At 44.9% G+C, this 12,240-nt stretch overlaps 1 pseudogene; it reads right to left on the minus strand.

Moving 5' to 3' along the window:
• Positions 1–5,824: 5,824 nt before the first annotated feature.
• Positions 5,825–7,237, minus strand: LOC123793035 (tripartite motif-containing protein 75 pseudogene; annotated as a pseudogene).
• Between the last annotated feature and the right edge of the window lie 5,003 nt (positions 7,238–12,240).

A 12,240-nucleotide genomic window follows, 5' to 3' on the forward strand; every position in this document is an offset into this window, starting at 1 on the left:
TGACAGGATCTATTTTGGATTGTAATTCTGTGGTATCTTTTGAAATCTCAATGTCCCATTAAAGATAATAAGATCAGTGCTTTAGAATCAGATTTATCTTGAATTGATAATGTTTTCTGAGCTATAATGTGACAAAAGTCTATAATCATCATTCTTTAAAATGAAAAAGTGCTGGAGTTTATATCATTTAATATCTGTTGTGGATGCTTTGTGTGTGTGTGCGCGCGCGCGCGCGTACACGTGCGCGCTACTCCTCAAAAGAGTGGCAGGATGCTAGGCAACCCAGGGAACTACACAAGATAAAGAATGCTTCATGAATTTACCTGCCATCTTTGCACGGGGGCACCACTTTGTGGTGCTAAGCCATTAAGATGTCAGAGTTTACATATTATAGCATCATAGCCTAGTCAAATTTGACAAATGGTATCTTTACCCTGTATTTTGCTTTCTATTTCATTCTTTTTCAGTATCATTTTGGCAATATATTAGGGGGCTCTTGCAACACCATATATATTCCAAGATTTTCCATTTCTGCAAAAAGGCCATTGGGGTTTTGACAAGAATTGCATTGAATCCATATATTGCTTTGGGTAGTATTACTATCTTAACGATATTCAGGCTTCTGATCCATGAACATCAGATCTACTTCCATTTATTTAGGTCTTTGGTAATTTCTTTCAGCAGTATTTTATAGCTTTCACTGTATAAATTTTGAAACCCTTTGGATAAATTTATTCCTGAGTACTTTAAAGTATTTTTAAAGATTTATTTATTTGAGAGAGAGAGAGAGCACAAATATTTATTTATTTGAGAGAGAGAGCAAGTGGGAGAAGGGGCAGAGGGAGAGAATCCCCAGGCAGACTCTGCTGAGCTGGAGCCTGACACAGGGCTAGATCTCGTGACCCATGAGATCATGACCTAAGCAGAAACCTAGAGTCAGAAGCTTAACTGAGCCACCCAGGCACCTCTATTCTTTTTAAGGCTACTGTAACTGGAATTACTTCTTTAATTTCTCTGTAGAATTGTTCATTGCTAGTGTATAGAAATATAGCTGACTTCTAAGCATTGAGCACTGACTTTTGTAACCTACAGTTTGGTCTCAGACTGCACCTTCTCAGTCTGTTTAACAGGTTACTTTTCCCCTCTCAACCCTCTCAGAAGTGGGTGAATCCCAAGTTTCTTTCCTGGCTCTTTCTCATTTGACATCTTTGGTTCTTCATCTCAAGGCTTTCAGGAAGAACAGGGCCCACCAGACACTTACATCTTCTATCACACTGCACTGATATTCAGGAGAACAGCATGGAGATGAAAGCAGATCCAGGCTTCCCTATGTGCTTAGTATTAAGTGAAATGTTTTGGTTTGAGCAAACAGAAAACTCTTGGTATGTTCTCTCCATTGCTCCTGGTGACTTTATTCACACAAAGACTGAAAACTGTCAGATCTGCATTTCTAACCCTGATCTCATAAATCCCAGTTAGGCAGCTCATTTAATAACTCATGCATGAGACTTTTTATGAGCTCTCACTACATGTGAGGCACTAAACCAGAAGCCTGGAATGCAAAGATCCCATCTGGAGTCCCCACCATCAGAGAACGGACTGTCCAGAGAATGGGAGAGGTGTAAGTTGTATGTTTTGTGGGTTTCTTCAATATGGATGGCTGTCTATTCAAGGAGTAAGAAAGGTTTTTCTTTAAGCAGAAAAACTAAAGCTAGCAATTTTCCAAAGAACATCATATAGGTTTATTTGTTGTGAACTTTTAAAAATGAAAAATACAGATGAATTCAGTAAAGTTCTACTTGTTAAGTAGCGTGCACTAAAAAGCCAATTGCTCTCTCATCCCAGGCCACCAGGGCTCCTGGCATCCCTCAAATATTACCATTCTTGTTTCTCCTGTGTCTTTGTGAAACATCCATTTATATCCACATACGAGAGAGCAGAAAATCTTTTTTATTTTTACAATATGAACAAACTATGTGTAGTGTTCTGTACATGGGTTTTTTAATGCTTAAATATATCTAGAGACTTCGTATTCACCTACATAGACTAGGTTACTTTTTTTATTTTTTAAGCATTTACTGCTTCTTCAATGTAAAGTCAAATGTGATAGATTATATTTATGGTAGATTTTGTAGAACCAGTAGTGTACTTTTTTATTCTTAAAAAAGGTTTTTATTTAGAATTTCACAGGATTTATCATAGATACCCTCATGTTCCCCATGAGAAATGGGGAATGACAAAATGTTATAGATTGCTATGGACAGAATTATGTGAGAAAATAAAGAACTGTAAGAAAATAAGCTTTTGTTGTTTCAGCCACCCAGTCTATAGTACTTTGTACAGTAGCCCAAGCAGACTAATACATAGATAACTATAGAAACAGAGGGACAAAAACCAATTGTCTTGCACCATGAACTTACATGTCCCTCCTTCACACCATTGCATATGGCAAGGGACTGAGAACAGGGAAGGCAGGGGGATATGCCAGAGGGCCTAAGTGTGGCTCCACTCTATAGCAAGGCCTCAGTAGCTATGCTGCGTGAGCTGAGTGCTGTACCCATGATCCAAGGCATACTGGGCAGATGAGTACTGAAGGTTTAGACTTAGGGCCTATGAGAGCCTCTATTTCCAGGAGGTCTCAGGACAGATCTTCCATGACTTACGATGGGGTCATTTTTCAATAAACTCATCAAAAAATTGAAAATATAATAATATTGTAAAATAACCACCAAACACCAAAGCTTAGCCTAGTCTACCTGAAATATACTCAGAACACTTATATTAGCCTACAGTTGGGCAAAATCATCTAGCACAAAGCCTATTTCATACTAAAGTGTTGAATATCCATTGCATACTGTACTGAAGGTGAAAAACAATGGTTCTAAAGGTATTGGTGGTTTACCCTCATGATCACGTGGCTGATTGTGACTGCAGCTTGCCGCCATGGCCCAGCATCATGAGAGTATCATACCACATGTTGTTAGCCCAGGAAAAGATCAAAATTCAAAGTAGGTTTCTTTTTTCTTTTTTTTTCTTAAGTATTTATTTATTTTATGTATAGAGAATGAGGGGGAGGGGCAGAGGAAGAGGAGGAGAGAGTCCCGACTGGACTCCACGCTAAGCATGGAGCCCCACGCAGGGCTCAGTCTCATGACTCTTGAGATCATGACCTGAGCTGAAACCAAGATTTGATCACTTAACCAACTGCACCACCCATGTGCTCTCAAAGTACAAGTTTCTATTGAATGTGTATCACTTTCACACCACCATAAAGTTGAAAAATTGTAAGCTGAATTGTCTATATGTGCTTAACAATGGCTTACAGCATAGAGCTAAGGATCTTGCATTGAGAGCCCAGGGGCAACTTATGGCCATCATCCTGGTCCAGAGTCCCAGGAAGCATGAGAGGAAGTTGCTGAAGCCTCTACAATGATGTCTCTGGGGGCACTAATACGAATGCCTGATATATTCCTATTTAGACAGATTCTAGAGCCCTTCCTTGGAAGTAGCCTCCTTAAAGGTGGGCTAATTTGCAAATAACAGTAAAAATAGCCTTGAGCAAAATTTATAAATGAGGAATAAGTTGCCTCCAGAACCCAAAAAGGCGTAAAAGATGTTGGGCTTGTTTTTATGTTGCAGGTTTTTGAGAGGGTCAATAGCTATTTATTTATTTTAAGCTTTTATTATTTTAGAGAGAGAGCATGAGCAGGAGAGACACAGGGAAAGGAGAGAATCTCGAGCAGACTTGGGCTGAGCACAGAGCCCAATGCAGGGCTGGATCCCATGACCCTGAGACCAGGACCTCAGCCAAAACCAACAGTTGGATGCCCAACCGTCTGCTGTCAATAGCTATTTCTTGACAGTGTTAGAGATAGAGGTACCCTCAGGTTACCAAGTAACTTTCAGGAAATTAACTAAGATCGTAGTCAGAGATCTCTGGAGGAGTATGTCATAATGTAAATCATTTATGATTTAGAGAGAGTTGAATGTAGTAAAAAATCTTGCCTCAAAGATTATATGCCAAGACAAAACTGTTGAGGTAGCTAGAATTGCTGGGTAGCGGTGTGTGATATCCCTGTGGAGGCGAAGGAAAGTTATTGCTGGGACGCTGTTGAAATAAACCCTGAATCTAATATACCGGCCAAATCTATAATAGCCAGATATTTACCAGTTGTTGATTGGATGGAATTAGCAATTATGACAACATTGGGTGGGACCACAGCATTAAGGCTGTAGTAATTCACTGTAAGATGCTATCCATTCTTTTCAAGTTAAAGATAGGCAAAATTTTCCTGTTAAACAGAGAAGCAGTAGGGATAACCTCTACTCTACGCAGATCTTCAATAATATATTTCAATTCTTGAATGCCCTGTTTTAACTAAATTTTATTCATATTATTTTGGGGGGGTGGGGCATTCATTGGGGCCCATTTTGTGAAGCCAATTTGTGTCAATGATTTAATTTTAATTTATTACTCATTGGGTCAGCTCATCCATGCCTTCTCTTGGGCATTTTAGGAGAATGTGTGGTGTGACCACGGGGAATTTAGGCAAGGCAACTATTCTGATAGCTAACATGAGGCATACCTCTTTGATGTCTATTTTATGTTCAGTAGCAACATTAACATTATAGGGGGTACTATCTTTGAATTTAGTGGGATCCCGCTAAACCAGCATCTAGGTTATGGAGGCACAAAATAGAATCTCATCCTTTTATCTTGTTTGTTCTGTAGGTTCTTTTTTTTTTTTATGATTTTATTCATTTATTTCAGACAGAGAGAGAGAGCACGGAGGGGTGGGGAGGGGCAGAGGGAGAAGCAGACTCCAGAGTCTGATGTGGGCTCCACCCCAGGACCTTGGGATCATGACACTAGCTGAAGGCAGACACTTAACTGACTGAGCCACCAGGCACCTGTTCTATAGATTCTTTCAGTAAATTTTGACTTGACAATTAGGTCAAATTGTGGACCTCTGTTCTGTTTCGGTTCCTTCCCCTGATTCCAGTGTTTCCTTCCTTCTTTCTGACTTGGATTCTAGAGCCTTTTCTTGGAGGAGACCCCATTAAAGGTGGGCTGATTTGCAAGTAAAGGCATAAATGCTCAAAAGTGCATAATTGGTTTGGGCAGCAGAGGCAAAGAAAGAAAGAAAGGAAAAATCCCCCTGAAGATGTTAGTCAACATTTCCATAAGCCTGCTCAGAACACCAATGTTAAGACCAGGTTGTATAGCCAGGGTGGACCCTCACCCAAAATTTTTTCACTGTAAGGAATGATGACACCACACACACCAGAAGGATATAAAGGGATTTATTACTCATATAGTCGGATGGAGACACCATCTGTCTTCCAAGGCTGTTCCCCACAAAAACATCCTTGAACACATAATGTGGAGCAATCAGTGCCTTATTCCCATGCATAAACAGGACGGACCCACTGAGATTCATCTCCCTACAATTATGTCTTCTCTCCTACCTGGAGCATAAAAGGTACTTCCGGATAGGCCTACATCATAAATGTACAAAACTTGTAATATCTGTAATATATGTAAATGTAAATATGTAAATTTACCAAAAAATCTATTGGAGCCGTAAATTTATAACACACTCTGATCTTAGAATTCCAGAAACAGTTAATCTCCACATCTCTGTTACTTCCCACATCTCTTTTGCTATTGAAACAAAATCAAAAAAGAGAGAAAACAAAATTCCCTGAGAAAATGTGTTTAAGTCATAGAAGTGTTAAAATTGGTGCTAGATGCACTGATAGTTGTACAATATTCTACCCACCGTCCATAAACTGCAGCTAGAAAATGCAGCCACGTCACAGCTCATCCTTCCTCGTCTCTGGCCGCGCAGATGGTGAGAGGTTTGGAGTCGCGCCCCACCCAGAAGTAAGGCCTCAGGACTTCCGAAAACGCGTCGGTGAAGGAATGGATGTGAGCCCGGTCATTCAAACGGTAGAAGGAAATCTCCCCCAGCTCGTAGTCCAGGTACACGCCGAGCCCTGTGGGCTTCTCCGTGGGCGCCAGAGCCACACGAGCAGCCCCGTGCGCGACGCAGCCGCCCGCCCGCCGCTGAATGGTCCAGCGCCTGCGCCGTCCTGCCGGGGGCCGCCCGCCCTGCCCGGAAGGGCCGTCCGCGCACAGCCCCACGGCCCACGCCCGCTTGTCGCCCACCCGCACTTCCCAGTAATGGCGGCCACCGTCGAAGCCCTCGGAGCCCAGGACCACCGGATCCGTCCGAAAGCTCTTCGCATTCTGAGGGACGCCCGGCCTTTTCCGCACGAATGTCACAGACTTTCTATCCTCGGACACGAGCAGATGAGGATGCGCGGTCTCGGGATCCAGAGTAACTTCTTGTCGGAACTTCTGTATGATTTTCCGCAGCGCCGAGTGCTGCGGGGGAAGCCTGCACGCTTCCAGCCTCAACCGGAAAGAGTAGAGCGCCGGCGGCCGCAGGCCTTCACACCTGCCCCGGCTGCTCCTGACGCCCGCCAGCAGCTGCACGTCCGACAGCACACTCCTGGCCGCCACCTCGCTCAGCCGGCGGCGCAGAGTGGACACGTGCTCCGAGAACGCGGTGATGTTGGCGCAGAGCCTCCGCTGAATGTCTCTCTCCTCCTCAGCGAGCCTGGAGAGGACGGCCCCTTGCTCCCGGTCCACGCACGCGCTCAGCTGCTCAAACTCTGAGGTTAGTTTCTGTTTCTGGTCCTGCAGCTTCTCTCTCAGTTCTAGGAGTTTTCTCTCCTGGGTGCCGACTAGTCTCTGAACGTCGGCCACCTGCTTCTTCAGCGGCTCAATGTAGCGGCTGAGCCTTTGCCTGTGATGAGAGGCGGCCTCCTGCGTGGGCCTCACCTGGTGGCCCTGGTGGTCAGGGGGCCGTGTGCACTCGGGACACAACACCTCGAGGTCCTCCTCGCAGAAGAGGGTCAGGACCTGGTGATGCTTCTCACACAAGTGTTTCTCTTCCCGCCTCCTCTTCTTGCTCCTGGTGACGTGGAGGAGCCTGGCAACGTCAATCATCCTTCCCAGCTGGGTGTTGCTCCTCAAGTGCCTCTCTTGGCACGAGTGACGGCAGACAGGGCACGGGAACCTGTCCTTCAGATCGGCCCAGGACTGCTGGATGCAGCAGCGACAGAAGTTGTGCCCACATTCGGTGGTGACGGGGTCTCTCAGGTAATCCAGACAGACGGGACAGTTGGCTTCTGCCTGGAGTCCTGCCAGGGCTGCTGGGACCGCCATTAAGCTGTGAATGAAGGACTGCACTGAGGTGGGTTTTCTTCAGGAGCTGAGGCTCTGAAGGCTCTTTCCACTGAGAAGCCTCAGACACACCCTCAGATCTCACTGTTCTTCCTATCTTGAACGTTTCATTCCTATGAGGCAAATGGCCTCAAGGACAAAGATAGGTGCCTGGTGAAGCTGCATCAATCACAGGTTATTTGGGCAACCAGCTGCCCTTGGCAGCTCAGAGGATGTGAAGTCAAGTGATGCAATCTCTTGGTCAGAATGCAGACACAACTTTAAAGTGCCTCTTCATCCCTGGAGAGGAGAAAATATTGTTTTATGTAAAAAAATTTACCATTTGTTTTGTGGCCCTGCTCACCACCACATTTGAGACAGCCACCAATTCTTCTCTCCACCCCCCAGGATTCTACCTACACCCACATCAACCACAGGGGGCCTCATGATACTGCAGAAAGTTAAAGGCTTTGCAAATTGAGCCTCCACCCTGGGTAGGATTTCCCTTAACTCATTTCTGGGGGATCTGGGGGAAGTACATAGCATCCTCATCTCTAAGAGAATCAAGTAAATAAGGATAGAAATCCCGACTTCAATCATTTCAATCTTGTCAAAGAGCCAATAAAAGAACCTGGTATTTTTTGGTTTAAACCACAGATATTTCTTAAACCACAGCACTGAATTAATAGTATGTCAAAATTTACTTTTCACTTAAGCATCTCAACTGCAGGATACATCCAACTGTGTACATAAGTGGTTTGGACTAGATTAGATTTACCCTGAGGACCCCGCCAAGTCAGAAAGCTGTGATTTTGACAAGATGGATAGAATGAAATTGGAGATCAGGAATTCGATGTGAGAAAATACTAAGAAACACACACATATATACATAATTACTCTCCAAAGTCACTGATGAGATACCAACTGGTGAGGATAGGTGGGGACAAGATCCCCAGAAGACAGCACAGAGTTTTCCCTTAGTAGCAGTTATTGATTCTGAAAGACAGGCTGAAAGGCTGAGGTCAACTCTCAGGGTTGAGGAGACAAACATGGACTTAAGGACACCCAGTAGAGGGTGTGTCCTGGTGAATACTCCACACTTTAAATTGGTACCAGTGAAGTATTAGATACTAGAAGAGTCATGAATGGGATACCCCTTAAAAAGTCCATTGATTTAATCACCTCAAACCCTGATGGATTTAAGACAATCTCTGCTTGATTGCCAGAGACCCCAAAATGAATTTCAAAGTATTAAGATATAAAGTCTTGGTGATCTGTGCTGTCATTGAAACACCCATACACAGGTGGTGAGTGTATAAGTTGGTACAACCACTTTAGAAAACTGTTTTTGCCTTATCAACCAACTAAGAACAGTTGCAACCAACCATCTTAGGACCCAGTTATTCTACTCAGGCTGTATAACCACCAGAAATATGAACCAGAAGGGCTTCAAAATATGTGCACCAAAAGACATACATGGAGGTTCAAGACAACATTTTTCACAAGTCCAAACTTGAAATAATTCCAGTGTCTGACATTAGAATGCATGAATGAATTGTGGTGTATTCATACCATGGAATATTAATCAGCAATGGAAAGGTGCTAACTACTCTTCACCCCAAAACTTGGATGAATCTCAGAGATATGTTGTATGAAGAAAAGCCAGGCACAAAATAATACAGAATATGTGTAGGAAAAATGACTTCTTGATGTTAGACCTCGGCACAATGCACATATTTGGGGAGGAGGAACAGACTAGCAATTAGGAAAAACATTAGAAATGTTTCTGGGGGTGCTGGTAATAATCTTTTTTTTTTCAAACATATAAATAGCTCTTATACCAAGTAATCTAAACATGAGTAATCTGGATAAAAAATGGGTAAAGGAGATAATAAATGGCCAATCAGGAAATTGAAGCAGATCATTTTAATAATGCAGAGAAATGAGGTTGAAAAACAAGAGAGATTCTTCTTTACATCTCATGAGATTGGCAGAGATTTGAAAGACTGCAAATAGAGGGTGGTGGAGCCAGAAGACCATGAAACCTTTTACAAGTCAGAGAGCATTTATGGAGAAGGAGAAAATGTTCCTAGCAGCAGGCCTGGCACATAGAAGGTGCCCAATGGTAACTAATAATACCTCAGACTTTCCATACTCGGGACCCTGAAAACCTCTGTGTCTGACTGCTGAGTCCATTAGCACCCATTTGGGCCTCCACCCATCTGCTCTCCACGCCCTCGGATCTAATCATGACCCTCTCCTACAGGACTGCTGCTCCCACCTGGAGGGCCACATCCTTCCCTCAGCTCCAGCTTCTCCTACCACCAAGCTCTCCACAGCTGTCACCCGCCTTCCCTTTTCTAGCAGGTTGAACTCCCTCTGGCCCCAGCACCTTTGTACACACATATCCCTTAGTTGTCTCCTGTGCTGCCACCCTGCCACCAGTTCTCCATTCATTTGTCACTTCCTCCTGATCCAACCTTCCTGACTCTGTGACGGGTCACTCTTCTAACACAATGTCACAGAACAGTAAGGACAGTATCATGAATTTACCCTTTAACTCCATGACTACTATAAATTTACATAGGTTCTGGAGATTTGCATTCCATATGGAACCATAACGTCCATGTTATGCCCACTGTGACTGTATTACCAAGTATCTCCTCAATCCTTGGCTAAAGCTGTTGAAAGACTAAACTTGGCCAGGTTTCTGGGTCTCCCTTAAAAACTGAGTGACTTTGGGCAACCTGCTTATACTCTCTGAGCATCTGTAAGCAGGCAGATGGTTAGATTAAGGAAGATCAAGTTTACACAGGACCTGAGCACCAGAGATCCTGGCCTCATAGCTCAAATCCCTCCACTCCCCACCTATACATAAACTACCCCTCACTGAGACATCCAGGAAGGGGATTCTATATGCGACTTCAGATCAGCACCTCTGGGAGCTTTGTCACACACAGAGATTCGTCTCCCTGTTTTCTGACCCGCAGGATAGGACAGAACAAGAACTGCCTATTTGTATTTTTAGGTGACTTAGGACAAGGCTCATTAAGGACTGGTAACCATAAGAACCGGCATGTCTTTTAAAAGAAAGATGAGACTGCCTTGCAGGATGCGATTTTCGGCCCTGCAGGGAGCAGGAGCTCAGGAGACCACAGCTGGTACCACTCTCCAGCCGCCTCTCCCCATCCCCACATCGTCCCAACTCCCTGCTTACCTGGGGCAGGAGACTCTGGACGGGTCTGTGAGGCCCGTCTGTGAAGCTTGCCGCTAACACAGGTCTTACTGCGGGGTGCCTGAAGCCACTGCGCATATCAGAGTGTGACCACTGCATATATGCCACTTGGAGGGTGGAGCTATCAGGACCCCGCCCACCAGGCTGGTGGCTCCTCCCTCGCAGAGGGAAGGCAGAGCCGGGCTACCCATGAGGAAGTTCGAATTTGATGTTTGGTGGGGAGGGATCTCCTGTGATTCAATCAGATCAGGTGGAGAGGGCTTAATACGCATAATCTCACTTGTGCCTTTGCAGTCCTCCCTAATCCCATTTTTGCTGATGAGGAGACTGAAACCTGAAAGGCTAAATGAGGCCAGTTCATTCCCTCCCCAGGGATGTAGCTTAGGTCCCGAGTGACACCCTGTCCTCGCAGTTTGTCCCGTCCAGCACTATGCAGCACAAGGATTGTGGAGCGTTCTGCAGGCAGGAGGTTTCAGGTCTGCAGCTCCTGAGAACCCTCAGAGGCTGAGCCTGGGCCATGGACGCTCATGTCGCCGAAACTGCCTTTTTCTTAAGTGGAGCCAAGGTGAGAAACCCAGGCCCATTAGTCCCTCTGTCCGTAATTGCTTAACGTTGTTGGAGTCAACAACCAAGTCCTTCTTTTGCCACATGCGCATGCCTATTCCGAGGCCAGCACTTCCACTCAGCACTTCCCACTCGGCACTCAGCCCCACTGCGTCTTTCAGAGCTGCCTGGGGGAGGAACTCCTGAAGGTCATGGGTCTTCGCTGGGTGGTGGGTGACTGGCCCTCACCTGAAGTAGATGGAATCTTAGGGCCTTCATCCACACAGTGACTGTGGTTCCCCATAGTGGACCATCAGGCAAAGGCAGGGAAAGAACCTGCTCCAGAAATACTGGGTGCTGGAGGAGGCTCAGCCTGTGGCCTGAAATAAATGACATGTGTCCTTGCTCAACTAAATACGTTTCTTCATCTCACATAACCCTCACGGCGATTATGGTTCCCAATTCAGAGATGGGAAAATTGAGGACCTGAGAGGTTAAGAGATGGAGAGGGGTTATAGCGCGGGTAAATCTTACTCAGAATCCAAAAGTACCGCTACCACGTATCCTGCCGCCCACTCCCACCCACAGGGGCAATGAAGAGCCCTTCCGGTGGAGCCCCCTGGGGGCACTTCTTTCCTAAGGAGCGTAAGCATGAGGTTACAGCCTGTACCCTCCCCCTGCCTCCTGCTTCCAGAGACCTGTGTCCTTTCTTTTCTTTTCCTTTTTTCAAAGATTTTATTTATTTGAAAGAGAGAGAAAGAGCACACGCAGGGGGAGGGGCAGAGGGAGAGGGAGAAGCAGGCTCCCCACTGAGCAGGGAGCCTGATGCGGGGCTCCAGGCGGGGTTCCATCCCAGGACTTTGGGACCATTTCTTGAGCTGAAGGCAGATATTCAACCAACTGAGCCACGCAGTTGCCCCTGACCTATGTCCTTTCTTAACACTCACTCCATCACTACCCATACAAGCATTCCACATTTGACTATATCTCTCATGTATGGAAAATTAAAAGAAAGTGCTTTTAAAATAATTTTGTAGGGAAAATAGATCATTTTCTTCATGTGAACACAGGATTCTGTACATTAGAAATCAGCAGGAATTCATTGCTTGTGGTTTAACAGTATTATGCTGCTAACCCAGGAAAATGATTAAATCAGTCACTTAAAATGAAACATACTGTTATTGGTGAATACTGATATATCGTAGACAACCAAATATATTTTATGTTT

The sequence above is a fragment of the Ursus americanus genome, chromosome 13, assembly GCF_024610735.1.
Source record: "Ursus americanus isolate L20-20 chromosome 13, mUrsAme1.1.p, whole genome shotgun sequence".
In the NCBI taxonomy this organism is placed as follows: domain Eukaryota; kingdom Metazoa; phylum Chordata; class Mammalia; order Carnivora; family Ursidae; genus Ursus; species Ursus americanus.